Source organism: Mizuhopecten yessoensis, unplaced genomic scaffold, assembly GCF_002113885.1.
Source record: "Mizuhopecten yessoensis strain PY_sf001 unplaced genomic scaffold, ASM211388v2 scaffold3259, whole genome shotgun sequence".
Taxonomy (NCBI): domain Eukaryota; kingdom Metazoa; phylum Mollusca; class Bivalvia; order Pectinida; family Pectinidae; genus Mizuhopecten; species Mizuhopecten yessoensis.
The window spans coordinates 87534-94619 of record NW_018404955.1 but is presented as its reverse complement, the minus strand read 5'-3'; positions in this window follow the sequence as shown (position 1 = coordinate 94619).

Genomic DNA, 7086 nt, shown 5'->3' with positions numbered 1-7086 from the left:
ACCTTCCTAACCAGCCAACCCCCCTATAAACCCTATTTTCATCTATATAAGTTCTCTCCTTAGGTTGACATGACAAAGACAAAGATGAAACGGTTAGTAAGAAAACCCCCGATACCAATCTACCTACTAACCTATCTATCTATCTATTATCTATCTATCTATCTATCTATCTATCTTCTATCTATCTACCTACCCAGCCGGCCACCCTATACAACCTATCTACCTTTTAATCCACCAAACCTAATCACCCACCCAAACATATCAATCTACCTACTTACCTTCCTATCAACCTAGCCTACCTTATCTACCCACCCACCTTAGGCCACATGAGTCGTAATACAACTGTTATCTGTTGTGGTTTTGTGACTACACAAAGAACATTAAATAAAAATCTGTCTTTTCCGACTGGATTTTCTATCAACTTTTGTTGTGTATCGACCAACATTTACCATATACACTGCTGATATTCGTCACAAAACAGAAAAGAATCACATTTATGATTCACCATCTCCTAAAATGGAGAATAGTGACCCTTGAGTTATGAGTTCGCCGTTTTGAAATAGCACCTTAGTATCTTTCATCCACTAAGAGTAAATGATTCTAGCATAGCTGTGTCTAAGAAAAAAGATTTAAAAACAATAACCAATCTGCTTAAATCATTGGTAATACACTAATATATATATATTTACATACATTTTACAATAGACGATGTAATACACTTAAATTACATCAATTACAGTGCAGGTAATACAATATACTAAAAGAACAGCTAATACAATTCTCTGACTTCACAGGTCATATGGTAGACTAAATTTACATGTAAATCAATGTACCTACATTATATTTCATACTTATTCATTAAGGTGTTAACTCCATTAAAATAAAAGGTTATATAATTTAATTGTATAACATGATATATATCAAATAGTATAGTGCAGTCTAGTACTTATTGATTAAGGTGGTAACTCCATTAAAATAATAGGTTATATAATTTAATTGTATATCATGTTATATATTATATAGTATAGTGCAGTCTAATACTTATTCATTAAAGTGTTAAACTCCAATAAAATAATAGGTTATATAATATAAATGTATAATGTGTTATATATCATATAGTATAGTACAGTCTAATACTTATTCATTAAGGTGTTAAACTCCATTAAAATAATAGGTTATAGAATATAAATGTATAATGTGTTATATACTATATAGTATAGTGCAGTCTAATACTTATTCATTAAGGTGTTAAAGGGACATCACGTGAAGAGCCATATTTTTTTAATGAATGTATGTATTTTATGCACTTCCACTTATGTTACCTCGCTACCCCCATATTCATAGTCCGTTCCAAATGTCCAGTTTGACCGCTTGAATTGTTCGGGAAAGCCCTGCTAAAAATAGCACCTATAACGTTACCTGTCTAGGCAGTAAACGTAAGTGGTCTGAGCGAGATGAAACGGTTTCCAAAGGGGCCCCCAGAGAGGGGACGTCAGGCGACTGCAACTTCTTACTGCACTATGCAACCAAGTACATGTAATATGATTTCTAAGTCCGTATTCAAACTTATTGAACAGTAATTATTCATCATCAGAAGTTAATTGCACGCTTGCCAATATTCAGAATTTTAAATTTATTTAGCTTTTAACAAATTTGTTGCCAATAAAATTGAACAAGGGATGGGGCACAAGTTTTTACAATTTATCACAGCCTTCTCCCGTCATACATTTACAATTAAATGTCAATAATGATAAGAGGCATAAACTTAAAGTAGATATATATAAATATATATTGAATTTATTACCGGAATGTGACCGGTACAGATGGTACGGGGCTAAACACCTTCCCTCAACTATGGGACATTCCTTTCTGTAAAAAGGAACATTCACGAGACGAATATCCCTTTTCAAATGTTTTCATAAAGTGCATATATGCAATGACAAACTACACGCGTATAAAAAAGAGAAACGTTTGTGGATTTTCTACAACATTGTACAACTCAATGTCTTTCGCCAATTTTTTTTTCTAGACCATGCACATAAATGTATGTATACTCTCTTTCCCACTTTCACTGTCACTTAGTAAGTCATATTAGCCAACAAACACAATAAACTATATGGCAATACCACTACGTGTACATGTAGAATATGTGCAAGATATGGAACGTGTTGAGATACTTGATAATTATATTTTTTCAATACTTTACATAGATTAAATCATTCTTGTCAATGGACCCTTTTTATGTTGAGACAACTTTTCTTTAATCATTTCTTTTTTGTCCGAAACAGAAGCCGAAGTTATCGGCAGCACGCGTCATTTTTACAACGTAAACAAATGTTTTCCCCCTGTTTTCAATACGTATTCCGATTCTATCTGAAGTCGAAATTTATTCTTTATAGAGAAAAGGTTGTTGCATGATAATGCATTATAAGTCAACATCATATGAAAACATGAACTGTAACAAAAATACGATTAAGAAAAAAATGTTATGCGATCCAATTTACTAGAAGTAGGTTCTCCTTCCTCAGTTATTCATCCTGGTCCGTCATTTTTACATTTTTAATCAAGCTGCGATAACGTAGCTTTCTGACTAAGAGCGATTTGTTTTATATACTGCGTCGTCGCGCCAGAAGAGGCCGGGTATTCATATTAGTACTAATTTAAATTTTGCATATAAAAATAAAAATAATAGTTTAACTCAGCAATATAATTAAAACATACCATTTTACTGAACCCGATAATATTATAAATTATGTAAATCTAATAGCGCACGTATCTCATTTGACCCCGAGGAGAGAACAGAATACGCCGTGGCCATCACAACAGTTATCCCATGGGGGCCTCATGGCAAAATCAAACTAACCAGTCACTTATCCTTTCCTTTCGCATAAACCACTGTATAATCATAGAAACACAAAGTAAACTCTCTCCGATACATGTCCATTAACATATTAAACTAAGTTCATCTGTGTTCAAACTCAGACAAATATACTAAGCGAGGTTAATAGTTTTAGATATTTATTCATAACATAAACAGCATTTCTGTCGATTCCATTTCAGCTTTAACCGGCTATCCGGAAGAGTACATGCACCTTACTAACTGCTAGGGAAGTTATTTTCTCATTTGAATACTTCCCACCTGCAATAATGATTCCGTAATGTACTCCTTGCGCTATCTTTTGACCATTTGGCAACTTTTCGCTTCGTAGCTGACACGGTACAACACTTTTCTTTCGCTTACTTCACGCGGCCAGTCATTTTGTTTAAAAAGAAATGGTGTGCTATACGCATGCGCTAGTAGAGGGAAATCCCTGAATAAAACGTTGGTCAGACAGGTAAAAATACCGATGATTATCTAAGATTTAATCATTTTTATGAATCTATTCCAGTCGGATCCGATCGTTATTTTCCAAACGGAGTCTCACTTGATATGTTTATGTAGTATTTGAAAAATAAGAAGAAAAAAAGTTACTTCACCGTGATGCCCTTTTAAACTCCATTAAAATAATAGGTTATATAATATAAATGTATAATGTGTTATTATATATTATATAGTATAGTCTAGTCTAATACTTATTCATTAAGGTGTTAAACTCTAAAATAATAGGTTATATAACATAATTGTATAATGTGCTATAAAGTCTAATACAATCTACTAACAGTAGTGTGACTACAGTCTCGTAATTTACTAATCTGATAATATTGTGCTACTCATTTCTGGACGTTTAGCAAATGGTTATATTGTAACAGTTGATGTGAAGTCATATGGAAATATTCAGATGTATGCTTATGATATTATTGTATTGGGACTCTCTATATAATATCCCCTTCAGCGCCAGCCAGCGATCATTGGACAAGCGCGTGCATGTTTTGTTCTTAAAAAACTGTACACATGTTACGTTCTCCTAAACGTTTCCTCCATGTTCAAATATAAGTCAGTGTGTCGCGTGCGACTTTGGTTCCGTCGACTACTAGTACAACTATGCATACACGCATCTGAATATTTCCATATGACTCCACATCAACTGTTACAATATAACCATTTGCTAAACGTCCAGAAATGAGTAGTACAGTATAAGCAGATAAGTAAATTACGAGACTGTAGTCACAATACTGTTAGTAGATTGTATTAGACTGTTTAGCACGTTATACAATTATGTTATATAACCTATTAGTTCAATGGAGTTTTAACACCTTAATGAATAAGTATTAGACTAGACTATACTATATAATATATAACACATTATACATTTATATTATATAACCTATTAAATTAATGGAGTTTAACACCTTAATGAATAAGTATACTATATAATATATAACATTTTATACAATTGAATTAAAGAACATACTATTTTAATGGAGTTACCACCTTAATGAATAAGTACTAGACTGCACTTTACTATATGATATATAACATGTTATACAATAAGATTATATAACCTATTATTTCAATGGAGTTAACACCTTAATGAATAAGTATGAAATATAATGTTGGTACACTGATTTACATGTAAAGTTAGTCTACCATATGACCTGTGAGGTCAGAGAATTGTATTAGCTGTTCTTTTAGTCTATTGTATTACCTGCACTGTAATTGATGTAATTTAGGTGTATTACATCGTCTATTGTAAAATGTATGTATATATATATATATATAATAAAAAGTGATTAAATGTCCATGTGAAGGAAGTAAATATAGAAAAAATGAAATTAACGACCGACTAAAAAACTAGCTGCTTTCACCCTTCACAGGGCTCTTCAGGTTTATTCAAAAGAGAACAACGTCGTGACGTCACAATTACATGTCATCACACTACAATAGTAACGTGACGTCACGAAGTACACAAGATTGGTGGACAATTTGGCGTAAAATTTTATTGTGGCCTGTTGAGACTCGGTTTTAATATTTTTATTAGTTGGTCTTCTTTCGTTTCTCTTAAAATAGTGTCTGATGAAAATAGTTGATACAAAGGTAATACATTAAATTTATCTCCAGCACATTCATGAATATGTTTGTTAACATGAAGATTTCGTAAAGAATCAGTTCTAGTTTGTTGTCTATGTACAGTCATACGTGTTCTGAGTTCATTACCGGTTTGACCGATGTAAAAATCACCACATTTAGAACAAACGATTGCATAAATTACATTTTTTGATTTACAATTCATATTTACCTTCACAGTAAATTTCAAACCATTCTTGAAAATAAAAGTATTACACTCGATAATCATAGGACATGTAGCACATCTTGGTGTCTTACATTTGGATACTTTTGGTGTTACACAAGAATTATCAAACTTAGAACATGTCAACATACGTTTCAAGTTTTTAGGTTGGCGTCTACAGTGTAAAATAGCATGTTTATTAAAAATGTTTCTCATACGCCTGCTACTTTGCTTTAACTCTTCACATTTGTTCTTTATCACAGGAAACATATTACAATTCCGTGGATTGAAAGTAGAAACAAAAGGAACTAACTTTGATTCATCCTTTAGTTTTTGTAGACGGGAAGTAAAGGGTCCCTTTTCAATAGCTTTCTGTATACCATGTTCTATTATCTCAGTAGGATAACATTGAGCTTTAAGGTATTGCTTTAGTTGACTTAGTCTAGCAATTTGAGCTTGTTGGTCACTGACGATAGTGACAATCCGTGAGGCAAGATTAAATGGAATATTAACTTTAGTGTGTTTACTGTGGTTAGAGTAAAAATTTAGATAATTATGTGCATCTGTAGCTTTACAATATAAATCCGTTGTAATCTTATTTGAATCTAGTTGAACTAAAACATCTAAGAAAGGTAAAGACGTTTCGCTACACTCCATCGTATAACAAATAGAAGGATGTAAAGAATTCAATAGGTTTTGAAATTCATTTAAATCCTTATCAGAAGGCCATATAACAAAACAATCGTCAAGGAACCTTAAAAAATTATTTCTGATAAATTCAGTAAAGTTTTCCCCAAACTTTGTCTCAATCTTAGAATAAAGTGTTTCCTCTAAGTATCCTAAAACTAAGGTTGCATATGTAGGGGCAACTTTAGTTCCCATCGCTGTACCCTTAATCTGTTGAAAGTATTCTTGCTCAAAATAAAAAGAATTACGATTGAGGACAATGTCTAGAGCTTGCAGTATAAATTCATTACTAAAACGAGAATTAACTTTTTCTCGTTTTTTGATCAACCAATATTTAACAGCTTCAATACCAAGATCATGCGGTATATTAGTGTATAAACTAACAACATCAAAAGAAACAAGTTTAGCATTATGTGGGACCTGTTTAGATAAACGGCTCAGAAAATCAAAATCATCTTTGATATAACTGTTTACACTTGTGCATAAAGGTTTAAGAATGAGGTCTACAAGATGACTCAAACGTTGCGTTGCACTATTAGGGCCGCCTACTATGGGTCTAAACTTCAAATCCGTAGGATTTTCAACTTCAATATATGTACAGTTTTGTTCTTCTATAGCTTTACTTATAATAGAGCTTTTGTGGATTTTAGGCAAACCATAGAAATAACTAGTTTTATGCATAAAATTGACAAGATAATCTATCTCCTTTTCATGTAGGCATGCTTCATGTGTCCGTGTTAGCTCGTTGATTAATCTACGGGTTTCCGCATCGAAATCGTCACTTGCCGAAGCATAAAATTCAACATTACTAAGCATGTTATGTATGCATTCATAATAGAAATCTCTATTCATGACCACTACTGCATTACCTTTATCAGCCTCTTTGATAATAATAGAGGTATCATTTCTTAAAGAATCCAAAGCACATTTCTGTCTGTAAGACAGATTACTTTTTACGTGTTTATGATTATCATTATGTAAAGGAATCTTTTTTAAACTATCAATGACGTCTTCTAAATGTTTGTCCGAACTTCTTGGTGGGTTCCATTGCGAATTGTTATGGACTAACGCCGTTGTTTCCAACGGTTTGCTTTCACCGTCTTCGTCACAAAACTTATCGCATAGACGAAGTCTTCTGCAGAATTTCAGAATGTCCGCCTGAAGTTCTTCATTATCGTTTTTATCTGGTGTTGGACAAAATTTAAGACCCTTCGATAGCAAATCAATTTCA